Below are 11103 nucleotides of genomic sequence, written 5' to 3'. Positions count from 1 at the left end.
GGGCGCCGCCACCAGTGGCTAAGGCCCAATTTTTCAGCCCCTGTTTAAAGTGGAGGGCCACCCTAAAATAAAAAATAGCATGAAAAATCTTTTAAAAATTTTAAAAAAACATTTGAATTTTTTTTTTTTAAAACTTACCTGAACCCTTGTTGCTAGGCAGTCTTCCTAATCTGCCTCTTCCTATTCCGCGGCGTGTCCTGCTCCTCAGTGAGCGGCCCCGTTGCCTTCTCAGTGAGCGGCCCCGTTGCCAGTGTTTGTAGCTGCTGACTTTTAAAAAATTCCTGGCCGGAATCCCGCTTTAACAGGGGCGTGTAATTACAATTTTTGATGCAATACTTTGCAGCAGGGCTCGTTCCTGCGCTCCAACTAGAGTAACTGCAAGGGATTGCAGTGTTGTGGCACCAGCACCAGAGTCTAAGGTGCGATTTTTCTGCCCCTGTTTAACAGGGGCGTGTAATTACACTTTTTGATGCAATATTTTGCAGGAGGGTTCGTTGCTGCGCTCAACTAGAGTATCTGTGAGAGGTTGCAGTGTTGTGGCACCAGCACCAGTGCCTAAGGCTCAATTTTTCTGCCCCTGTTTAACAGGGGCGTGTAATTACAATTTTTGATGCAATATTTTGCAGGAGGGTTCGTTGCTGCACTCAACTAGAGTATCTGTGAGGGATTGCAGTGTGGTGGCACCAGCACCAGTGCCTAAGGCCCAATTTTTCTGCTCCTGTTCAACAGGGACATGTAATTACAATTCTTGATCTAATATTTCACAGCAGGGCCCGTTCCAGCGCCCACCAAGACTAACTGTGAGGACTTACAGTGTTGTGGCACCAGCACCACCACCATCACCAAAGGCCTGATTTTTCTGCCCCTGTTCAACAGGGGCATGTAATTACAATTCATGATCTAATAATTCACAGCAGGGCCCTGTGAGGGCTTACAGTGTTGTGGCAACACCAACACCTAAGGCCACAATTTCTGCAGAGTATATAGGGCAGGCCCCTAATTTAAAACATCCAACTTACAAACGACTCCTACTTGCAAACGGAAGGAGACAACAGGAAATCAGATGAAATCTACCCCTAGGAAGGGAAATTCTCTCCTGTAAGAGTTAGTATAGGAAAAAAATGTTTCTCCTTTCCACTGATGCTTTATCAACAATCCTTGTTTCACTAAAAAACCCAAATTTTCTAAAAACATTTGTCTTTGGGACAGAAAGTGAGGTGAAATCTTCTGAAGAGGAGCACAGACAGCAAAACAAATGTCACAGGGGTGATAACCCTTCCCTATGTTTTCCAAAAAGCTTAAAATAGATTTTTTGGCTGAAGCTAAACACGTACCAGTTTAAAATTACAAACAGATTATAATTAACAACAAACCTACAGTCCCTGCCTTGTTTGCAACGCCTGTATACTGCTGTTCAGAGTATATAGGGCCTGGGGGCCCCACACCTTTCCTTTTTATAATTTGGGTGCGGGGTTCCCCTTAATAACCATACAAGACCCAAAGGGCCTGGTAATGGACTGGGGGGTACCCATGCCGTTTGTCTCACTGATTTTCATCCATATTGCCAGGACCCGACATTACATTAACTGCTTGACATCCGCGCTATAGCCGAATGACGGCTACAGCGCGGACCTGAATTCCTGGGAGGCCGTCATATGATGGCCTCCCCTGTGCACGTGCCCTGCGCGCGCCCTGCAGGGCGCGCGTGGAGCGCACTGTGATCACCGAGTCACTGAGACTCGGGTGATCACCGATCCAAGTAAGGGGCCGGTCCCGGCCCCTTACCATGTGATCAGCTGTCAGCCAATGACAGCTGATCACATGATCAAAACAAAAGCTCTGTGATCGTTTTTTTTTTTCTCCTCGCGCTGACAGTGCGAGGAGAAAAAAAAGCCGATCACCAGCTCAGCAGCAAGGGACATCGGTTCCGAAGAGGAGGAGGCAATAATGCCTCATACATGCCACAAGTACCCCCTGCCAGTGCCACCTGTTATTGCCACATCACAGTGCCCACAGTGCCCACCAGTGCCACGTATCAATGCCCATAAGTGCCACCTATCAATGCCTGCAAGTGCCACCTATCAATGCCCACCATTGCCACCTAACAATGCCCACCAGTGGTGCCAATCAGTGCCACCTAGCAGTGTACAAGATCAGTGCCCATTATTGCCACCAATCAGTGCCCATCACTGCCACCCATCAGTGCCCATCACTGCCACCCATCAGTGCCCATAGGTGCCGCCTCATCAGCGTACATCAATGAAGGAGAAAAATTACCCTTTTAAAAAATTTTATAACAAAATATAAAAAAAAATAATTTTTTTTTTTTAAATTCGCTCTTTTTAAATTTTTTTAACAAAAAATAAAAACCGCAGAGGTGATCAAATACCACCAAAAGAAAGCTCTATTTGTGGGGAAAAAATGCTAAAAATTTCATTTGGGTACAGTGTTGCATGACCGCGCAATTGTCATTCAAAGTGCGCCAGTGCTGAAAGCTGAAAATTGGTCTGGATAGGAGGGGGGTTTAAGTGCCCTGTAAGCAAGTGGTTAAAGCCGCAAGCAGTTTTAAATGACTTTTATTCCTTTAAAAATGTCATTTTGTGCAGGGACTGTTCTAAGCATGGGAAACACGCGCCACTTTACAGGCATACTATAGACACCCCCCAGGTACGATATTTAATATTTCACTTTTTTTTTTTTTTTACTTTAAGCATCATTAAAATCACTGCTCCCGAAAAAACGGCCATTTTTAAAACTTTTTTTTGCATTGATACATGTCCCCTGGGGCAGGACCCGGGTCCCCAAACCCTTTTTAAGACAATACCATGCAAATTAGCCTTTAAAATTAACACTTTTGATTTTGAACGTTCGAGTCCCATAGACGTCAATGGGGTTCTAACGTTCATGCAAATTTTCGGTCCGTTCGCAGGTTCTGGTGCGAACCGAACCGGGGGGTGTTCGGCTCATCCCTAGTCTCAACCAGGAGCGAAGAATGGTTCCTTACATTGGTGGTCAGTAGAAAGAAGAATTATTCCATATGTTGGTTGTATGTAGGAGTTGAAATGTCCCCTTACAATGGTGGTCAGTAGAAGGAAGAATGCTCCCTTACATTGGTGGTCATCGGTCAGTAGAAGGAAGAATGCTCCTTGGTGATCAGTGAGAAGAATGTTCCTTACATTGGTGATCAGTCGGAAGAATGTTCCTTACATTGGTGATCAGTGAGAAGAATGTTCCTTACATTGGTGATCAGTGGGAAGAATGTTCCTTACATTGGTGATCAGTGGGAAGAATGTTCCTTACATTGGTGATCAGTGGGAAGAATGTTCCTTACATTGGTGATCAGTGGGAAGAATGCTCCTTACATTGGTGATCAGTGGGAAGAATGCTCCTTACATTGGTGATCAGTGGGATGAATGCTCCTCACATTGGTGGTCAGTGGGAAGAATTCTCCTTACATTGGTGGTCAGTAGAAGAAGAATGCTTCTTTACATTGGTGGTAAGTAGAATCAAGAATTGCCCTTACATTGGCGGTCTGTAGAAGGAAAAATGTCCCTTTACATTGGTGGCCTGTAGAAAGAAGAATTGCCCTTACATTGGCGGTCTGTAGAAAGAAGAATTGCCCTTACATTGGTGGTCAGTAGAAGGAAAAATTCCACTAATATTAGTGGTCAGTAAAAGGAAGTATTACTCTTACATTGGTGATCAGTGGGAAGAATTCCGCTTACCTTGGTGATCAGTGGTAGGGATGAGCTCGATGTTTGAACTGAACGTAAGTTCGACTCGAACATCGGGTGTGTTCGCCCGCTTGCCGAACAGCGAATATTATGGGGCATTCGTGGAAAATTTGAGCGATGTGGAACGCCCCATAATGCACTGGGAGATTGCATGTGGCCTGGTACGGTTCAGGAAGGGGGGGGCGCTCTCTTGTCCCCCCCTCTTTTCCTGCGGCCTGCCAGGTTGTGTGCTTGGATAAGGGTCTGGTATGGATTTTGGGGGGACCCCTTCGCCATTTTTTTTTTACATTTTAGCGCAGGGTTCTCCTTAAAATCCATACTAGATCTGAAGGGCTTTGTATGGATTTTAGGCGGACCCCCACGCAATTTTTTTTAAATTTTGGTTCGAGGTTCCCCTTAATATTCATACAACACCCAAAGAGCCTGGTAATAGACTAGGGGGGGAACCCATGCCCTTTTTTGCAATGAGTTTTATCTATATTACCGAGACCCGACAATTCATTATAGCCGCGATCAGCTTTAGATGACAATTTTTCCTTTAGAAATGTCATTTTGATGTGGTACTGTTCTAAACACGGGAAAAATGCACCACTTGACAGGCATACTGTAGACACCCTCCAGGCATGATATTTCAAGGAATATTTAATTTTCATTGTTTCACTTTAAGCATTAAAAAAATCACCTCTCTCGAAAAAAGTTCAGTTTAAAAAAAAAAGAAATACATGTCCCCTGGGGCAGGACCCGGGTCCCAAAACACTTTTTATGACAATAACTTGCATATAAGCCTTTAAAATTAGCACTTTTGATTTTTCATGTTTATGTCCCATAGACTTTAACGGTGTTCGTGTGTTCGTCCAAATTGTTTGCCTGTTCGGTATGTTCTGGGGCGAACCGAACCGGGGGGTGTTCGGCTCATCCCTAGTGGCCAGTAGGAGGAAGAATGCTTCCTTGTGTTGATGGTCACTCAGTACTAAGAAGACTGCCCACTTCTACTGAATGACTACCCACCACGTGTCAGTGCAAGAACTGTCAGGAGGAGATTGCTCAGAGATCTGGACCACAGGCAGAAAGGCATGGCTGGCTGTCGAGGCGAAATTGCCAGGGAAAGGATTACTGTGCAGAGCAGATGACATTTGGGGTTGATTTACTAAAGGCAAGTAGACTGTGCACATGATTGAATGATGGAAGTCAGCCAGCGAAGCTCACTCTCATTTACTAAGCTCTGGACCAACTGCACTTTGCAAAGTGCGCAGTCTTTTTGCCTTTAGTAAATCAACCCCCTTGGCATCTAATAAAATTGTCTTTCTACATATTATCAGTCATGTAAAGTTACAGTGAGCCACTCCCCAGCCTCCGGCCCAAGCTGGCTAATTATAGGGCGACTTGCTAGGAAATTGATAATTACACAATTTGCATGGTCTATACATGTCTCTGATCTAAATTGCGACATATCTGGAACAGGTGCCAGCTCATATCTCATATTCACTCTGCAGCATCGAGGTTGTCAAATGACATTCTGATGGTTTAAAGAGACCCTGTCACCAACTTTACTAAATTGCAGGTGAAATTATGAAAACCAGGAATTGTCAATGCTTGCAGCGTTTTCCCTATTCACTTTCAATGTACCTCTGAACTTGCAAGAAAATGGAATTTCTTCAGAAAAAAAACTGTTCCCAGCCCTTCTTTGTACATCATATCCCTCTAATCTTCTGGTAGTGTTTAATTATTGTCTGTGCTGGTCCAGCTCCTCCGCCCCTCCCCTCACCTCTCTACATCGCCTTTTATGCAGCAGTCGGGTTAGAAATGAAGGAGAATACTAAATACTAAAGAATGTCCCTTGAATGACAGCTGTGAGTCTGGTGACATGGAAGTGGTTCATGTTTCCATGACTAGAGCACCTCTTTAGGGATGTCAGGGGTCATGGCTGGATCTAGGGGGATGCTGGGGAGGGCTACACCCCCCCCATCTCAGTTGTGCCCCCCAAAGTCCCCCCTGACCACCCCCCTCCACCCTGGATGCTCTGCCCGGCTGCTGAACTTCTTTTCCATCCCAGCAGCTGTACACAGCTCCTCCTCCCCACATTACACACAGCTGAAATCACATTCTTTTACTTACAGCTACGATCTGCACAGGGTGTATCTGGCTAAGTCGGAACGGCAACATAGCAGCCAGCTACACCTTGTGCAGATCATGGCTGTGTGTAAAGGAATGTGATTTCAGCTCTGTGTAGTGTAGGGAGGAGAAGCTGTATATCGTGCTGGGATAGGAAAGGAGCTCTGCCAAGTGCCGTGCCAGAGGTGGACCCTGTCTAGGGTTGCCACCTGTCCAGGATTCACCCGGACAGTCCAGGTTTTGAATCGTGTGTCTGGGTTTCAGTCTGCATAAAACCCGGACAATATTCAGACAGAAATGTGGCTCATAACAGGGGCTGACAGAAGGGTGAGGGGGCACTATGCACACCGCATTACTATTCTCTTTGGACTGTCCAAAGGTCTCCCAAATCTGTTAAATCTTATAGTGTATATTAGAAAAAAAAAATTGCTGTGCGCCACTAAAGTGTTCTGGTTTGACTTGAAGAAAAAGTGGCAACCCTATCCCTGTCCTCTGACTCTCCAGCGGTGATCCCTATCCTCTCAATCCAGCGGTGATCCCTGTCCTCTGACTATCCAGAGGTGATCCCCGTCCTCTGTCTCTCCAGAGGTGATCCCTGTCCTCTGACTCTCCAGAGGTGATCCCTGTCCTCTGACTCTCCAGAGGTGATCCCTGTCCTCTGTCTCTCCAGAGGTGATCCCTGTCCTCTGACTCTCCAGAGGTGATCCCCGTCCTCTGACTCTTCAGAGGTGATCCCCGTCCTCTGTCTCTCCAGAGGTGATCCCTGTCCTCTGACTCTCCAGAGGTGATCCCTGTCCTCTGACTCTCCAGAGGTGATCCCTGTCCTCTGTCTCTCCAGAGGTGATCCCTGTCCTCTGACTCTCCAGAGGTGATCCCTGTCCTCTGACTCTTCAGAGGTGATCCCTGTCCTCTGACTCTCCAGAGGTGATCCCTGTCCTCTTTCTCTCCAGAGGTGATCCCTGTCCTCTGACTCTCCAGGGGTGATCCCTGTCCTCTGACTCTCCAGAGGTGATCCCTGTCCTCTGACTCTCCAGAGGTGATCCCTGTCCTCTGACTCTCCAGAGGTGATCCCTGTCCTCTGCTTCTACATAAGTGATGCCTGTCCTCTCCCTCTTGAATAGTGATTGGAGATCCCTTTCCTCTCTCTCTTTATCGGTGATCCCGGTCCTTTGCCTTTTTGCAGCGGTGATCCCTGTCCTCTGCCTCTCCATCTGTGATCCCTGACCTTTCTCTCTCGAGTAAGAAAAAGAGGTCTCTGACAGGGAGTAGTACTAAGCAGAGGGTGTGCCACATCCCAAAAATCCAAAAAGACCAAAACATTCCCCTAGAGCGGGACTTTTGAGGCACTACCATCAATGATGCAATGTAAGTAAAAAATATATAATTTTATTACAAAATTCAAAAGTACAACAAAAAATATATACAAAAATACAAATCAAATACAGACAATATATACACAATAGGATACATCAAAAAGCAAGGACATGTAATTTGGACACAACTGCATCACATTGAGAGGAAAACCAAAAGTGGAAATGTAATAAGTCTCACTAAACCGACGCGTTTCGGAGAATCCTTCATCAGGGTTCATTAAGTGAGAGTTACCATCTAAGAAATTACAGAATTAAAAAGAAACATTAACATCACACACAAAAAACAGATAACATTCCCCCCACATCCAGTGAAGGTATGTGTGAGAGTCATACTCACTTCCAAAATACATGTGCTATAGAAGTATCCAAGGCATAAAATCAGCTTCACAACGGTCTCCCAGGCCATGTGCATACAAAGAGAGCCAGATCGCGGAACATGTAGAGTGAAATTGTAATGACTGGTGCATATAATGCAATCCCAATGGGTGCTGAAAACCGCCGTGCCTAAGATTTGGCACGGCGTTTGTGCGCGGGCTGGGGTCCAAAAATTAACCGGACCTGAAAACAAGGACAAGACCCCATAAATAATGATTTTGATAATCAATGTAGACAATCATATCTCCTGGGATTGAAAATATATCAAATCCCAGGGTGTGTAAAAAACATGAGCAGATGTGGGGACTAGCCACAGGAAACATACCTGTAAGCTAGATCCAAACGGGGGAGACCTACAGGTTGTGATGTAGGGGGAAGGAGGAGGACTCGGGGTCCGGGCTGACAACCATAAAGCTGCAGATAGTAAAGGAGAGAGAGGGATCTAATAAAAAAAAAAAAAAAGAGGGAAACAAGGTTCTAATATGGGTAAACATATTTAAATGGTAAAAACCAGACACCACTTAAGGTATGCAAAGAAGTGGAGATAACAGCAATCCAGGTTGCTGAGGTTACCTGTATAATCAGTCCAACAGCATAGTATCAACGAGGCATCCTCCTCCGATCACAAGATCAGAGTGAATGAACTCGGTATTTATAACACACACCTCACGCTGTCGGCTGATTACAATGCCAATCTCGAGTGGTGATCCCTGTCCTCTCTCTCTCTTTAGTTGTGATCCCTGTCCTCTGCCTCTCCATCTGTGATCCCTGTCCTCTGCCTCTCAAGTGGTGATCCCTTTCCACTCTCTCTTTAGTCGTGATCCTTGTCCTTTGCCTTTCCAGCGGTGATCCCTGTCCTCTCCCTCTCCAGTGGTGATCCATGTCCTCTACCCTGTCAGCGGTGGCCCCTGTCCTCTGTCCTGCTAATGGTGATCCATGTCCACTGCTTCTCCAGCAGTGATCCTTGTCCTCTGCCCTGCCAATGGTGATCCCTGTCCTCTATCTCTCCATCGGTGATCCCTGTCCTCTGCCTCTCCATTGGTGATCCCTGTCCTCTCCCTCTCTAGTGATGATCCCTGTCCTCTCCCTCTCTAGTGATGATCCCTGTCCTCTCCCTCTCTAGTGGTGATTCCTGTCCTCTCCCTCTCTAGTGATGATTCCTGTCCTCTCCCTCTCTAGTGATGATTCCTGTCCTCTCCCTCTCTAGTGATGATTCCTGTCCTCTCCCTCTCTAGTGGTGATTCCTGTCCTCTCCCCCTCTAGTGATGATTCCTGTCCTCTCCCTCTCTAGTGATGATTCCTGTCCTCTCCCTCTCTAGTGATGATTCCTGTCCTCTCCCTCTCTAGTGATGATTCCTGTCCTCTCCCTCTCTAGTGATGATTCCTGTCCTCTCCCTCTCTAGTGATGATTCCTGTCCTCTCCCTCTCCATTGGTGATCCCTGTCCTCTCCCTCTCTAGTGATGATTCCTGTCCTCTCCCTCTCTAGTGGTGATTCCTGTCCTCTCCCTCTCTAGTGATGATTCCTGTCCTCTCCCTCTCTAGTGATGATTCCTGTCCTCTCCCTCTAGTGATGATTCCTGTCCTCTCCCTCTAGTGGTGATTCCTGTCCTCTCCCTCTCTAGTGATGATTCCTGTCCTCTGCCTCTCTAGTGGTGATTCCTGTCCTCTCCCTCTAGTGGTGATTCCTGTCCTCTCCCTCTAGTGATGATTCCTGTCCTCTCCCTCTCTAGTGATGATCCCTGTCCTCTCCCTCTCTAGTGGTGATTCCTGTCCTCTCCCTCTCTAGTGGTGATTCCTGTCCTCTCCCTCTCTAGTGGTGATTCCTGTCCTCTCCCTCTCTAGTGATGATTCCTGTCCTCTCCCTCTCTAGTGGTGATTCCTGTCCTCTCCCTCTCTAGTGATGATTCCTGTCCTCTCCCTCTCTAGTGGTGATTCCTGTCCTCTCCCTCTCTAGTGGTGATTCCTGTCCTCTCCCTCTCTAGTGGTGATTCCTGTCCTCTCCCTCTAGTGGTGATTCCTGTCCTCTCCCTCTAGTGATGATCCCTGTCCTCTCCCTCTCTAGTGATGATCCCTGTCCTCTCCCTCTCTAGTGATGATTCCTGTCCTCTCCCTCTCTAGTGATGATTCCTGTCCTCTCCCTCTCCATTGGTGATCCCTGTCCTCTCCCTCTCTAGTGGTGATTCCTGTCCTCTCCCCCTCTAGTGATGATTCCTGTCCTCTCCCTCTCTAGTGATGATTCCTGTCCTCTCCCTCTCTAGTGGTGATTCCTGTCCTCTCCCCCTCTAGTGATGATTCCTGTCCTCTCCCTCTCTAGTGATGATTCCTGTCCTCTCCCTCTCTAGTGATGATTCCTGTCCTCTCCCTCTCTAGTGATGATTCCTGTCCTCTCCCTCTCTAGTGATGATTCCTGTCCTCTCCCTCTCTAGTGATGATTCCTGTCCTCTCCCTCTCTAGTGGTGATTCCTGTCCTCTCCCTCTCTAGTGGTGATTCCTGTCCTCTCCCTCTCTAGTGATGATTCCTGTCCTCTCCCTCTCTAGTGATGATTCCTGTCCTCTCCCTCTCTAGTGATGATTCCTGTCCTCTCCCTCTCTAGTGATGATTCCTGTCCTCTCCCTCTCTAGTGGTGATTCCTGTCCTCTCCCTCTCTAGTGATGATTCCTGTCCTCTCCCTCTCTAGTGATGATTCCTGTCCTCTCCCTCTAGTGATGATTCCTGTCCTCTCCCTCTAGTGGTGATTCCTGTCCTCTCCCTCTCTAGTGATGATTCCTGTCCTCTGCCTCTCTAGTGGTGATTCCTGTCCTCTCCCTCTAGTGATGATTCCTGTCCTCTCCCTCTCTAGTGATGATCCCTGTCCTCTCCCTCTCTAGTGGTGATTCCTGTCCTCTCCCTCTCTAGTGGTGATTCCTGTCCTCTCCCTCTCTAGTGGTGATTCCTTTCCTCTCCCTCTAGTGGTGATTCCTGTCCTCTCCCTCTAGTGATGATCCCTGTCCTCTCCCTCTCTAGTGGTGATTCCTGTCCTCTCCCTCTCTAGTGATGATTCCTGTCCTCTCCCTCTCCATTGGTGATTCCTGTCCTCTCCCTCTCTAGTGATGATTGCTGTCCCCTCCCTCTAGTGGTGATTCCTGTCCTCTCCCTCTAGTGGTGATTCCTGTCCTCTCCCTCTCTAGTGATGATTCCTGTCCTCTCCCTCTCTAGTGGTGATCCCAGTCCTCTCCCTCTCTAGTGATGATCCCTGTCCTCTCCCTCTCTAGTGATGATTCCTGTCCTCTCCCTCTCTAGTGATGATTCCTGTCCTCTCCCTCTCTAGTGATGATTCCTGTCCTCTCCCTCTCTAGTGGTGATTCCTGTCCTCTCCCTCTCTAGTGATGATTCCTGTCCTCTCCCTCTCTAGTGATGATTCCTGTCCTCTGCCTCTCTAGTGATGATCCCTGTCCTCTCCCTCTCTAGTGATGATTCCTGTCCTCTCCCTCTCTAGTGGTGATCCCTGTCCTCCCCCTCTCTAGTGAT

The 11103-nt window shown here is 47.3% G+C and overlaps 1 long non-coding RNA gene across 1 annotated transcript; it reads right to left on the bottom strand.

The window, feature by feature from the left end:
* Window positions 1-7216: 7216 nt before the first annotated feature.
* LOC141129408 (uncharacterized) lies at window positions 7217-8254 on the bottom strand. The gene is made up of 4 exons (XR_012241821.1): window positions 8168-8254; window positions 7920-8036; window positions 7557-7777; window positions 7217-7454 (listed from the first exon to the last, which is right to left on the bottom strand). It is a non-coding gene; the product is annotated as an uncharacterized lncRNA (long non-coding RNA).
* Window positions 8255-11103: the final 2849 nt, after the last annotated feature.

This window comes from Aquarana catesbeiana, linkage group LG02 (assembly GCF_042186555.1).
Source record: "Aquarana catesbeiana isolate 2022-GZ linkage group LG02, ASM4218655v1, whole genome shotgun sequence".
NCBI lineage: Eukaryota > Metazoa > Chordata > Amphibia > Anura > Ranidae > Aquarana > Aquarana catesbeiana.
Note: the sequence above shows the minus strand (reverse complement) of the source record. Positions and strands in the feature narration are given on the sequence as shown.